Here is a 1,925-nt window from a genome sequence, read left to right as displayed (position 1 = left end):
CTTCCCTGTCGGTTTCTTCCTTATCAGCCAGCTGCCCCCTAAATTGCCATACAGTTCTGGCGCAGCAAAGAGAAATCAAAATGACGCAGGGTCACAATGAACGGCATTTCAACACGCAGGCGAATTCGACTTCACAATTTCACCTCCTGGATTCAGGAAGCCCCCTTGACGAAAGAAAACCCAGACCTGAGATCCACGCTAAAGCACAGCTGACGTCAAGGGCCAGGGATCCCCAAGCTCCCTCGTGCACCTCACCCCGACTATTGTCACATTGCAATATAAGGGGCTGGGTGGCTGCCCCAGAGTATGTATTCTGGTCTGTCTCCAAGGGACGTGAGCCTTTTCCCGGCTCTACAAACACTACGCCGATGCGCTAATAGCCCTTAATGAGGACATCTGCCACCAGTTAAATAACTGGTAGGGGCAAAATATAAAACAAACCCTCTCTTGAGCTGCAAAACTGCTCTTTGACATGGGACTGCTGCCGGACACCACATGGCCCAGCACACGTAGGCTGGGCACACGCACACTCCTACTGGCGGCTCACCCTTACCCCCCAGGGACACCCCAGCAAGCCAGGGACAACACCCAGGGGTAATTCTAGAACACAGGGCACAAGGCAAAGTGATTAATTATGCAACCAATGAGGTTGGTTTGTTTTTCAGGATTTTCTTTTTTTTCCCCCCTAAGTTAAGGAATTACTTCTGGAGTCAGGCTCCCATTTGCTCACACTGGGGCTTGGCACCTCTCTAGTGAATGACTTATGGGTCAAGGTCAAGGGCATCAATCCTCCACCAAGAATTTCAAGTTCTCTACTCAACCTCATCTTTCTATTGCGTGACGCCACTGGGTACCACTGCAGAGAAAAAAGTTTATGCTTTCAGCTAGTTGGCCATGCTTTTGTTGACTGTTCTTAATGCTTTATCATCAAATTTCTCTTTTTTTTTCTCGAAACACATATAAGAATTTTAACTTTTTTCCCCCAGTGTGATGCCTTGAGAGCATCCAAATGGGAAGCTAACAAAAAGTCCCAGAAGAAAACGTTCTGAAATTGGTTGTGGTGACGACTGAATAAATCTTAATATCACTGAATGATTCAATTGTATGACACGGGAAGCATATCCCAATAAAAATATAATACTTTTTAAAGCATACGACAGCAGCTCCTCCTTAACAAAACTCAATGGCAAATAGGATTCCGCAGCACTTCATTCTCAGAAAAATACTTAGAGAATGCCTTCCCTTATAAACACCGTGTGTACTTGCAAGCATATTTACACTCACGAATCAATAAGTATGTGTGACCTTTCTAGTCTGCAAATCCTGTGAACCTTACAGAGCCCTGGTGACCTATCAGTTAAGCACTGGACTGAGAACCCCCAGGCTGGCGGTTCAAACCCACCCAGTGGTTCGACAGTAGAAAGACCTGGCGCTCGGTCCCTGTTCAGAAAGCACAGACGAGGACACCTAGCGGTGGTTCCACTCCTCGCGTGGGCGGTCACGAATCAGAACTGACTCCATGTCACCTAACAACACCGTCACTGTCCCACCGTCACTGTCCAGCTGCTGCCTACGAAAGCCAACCTCACTGCCATCGAGTCCAGGCTGACTCATGGCAGCCCTGTAGCAGAGGGTGGGGCAGCCCCTGTGGGTTTCCAGGGCGCCCACTCTTTAGAGGAGTAGACAGCCTCTTCTTTTTCCCCATAGGGCAGCTGGTGGTTTTGAACTGCCGACGGTAACCGAGATGCCACCAGGGCTTCTTAACTGCTGCCCAGTGGTTCTCAAACTTGGACCCACTGCCATCGAGTCAGGTCGATTTCAACTCACAGCAACTCTATCTAGGGTTTCCGTGGCCGTAAATCTTTGCAGGAGCAGACAGCCTCATCTTCCTCCAGTGGAGAAGCTACTGGGATTGAACTGCTGAC

Source organism: Echinops telfairi, unplaced genomic scaffold (assembly GCF_000313985.2).
Source record: "Echinops telfairi isolate 266 unplaced genomic scaffold, ASM31398v2 ScPeMD7_9;HRSCAF=40, whole genome shotgun sequence".
Classification (NCBI taxonomy): Eukaryota; Metazoa; Chordata; class Mammalia; order Afrosoricida; family Tenrecidae; genus Echinops; species Echinops telfairi.
The sequence above is the reverse complement of the archived record's forward strand: the minus strand, read 5'-3'. Positions refer to the sequence as shown.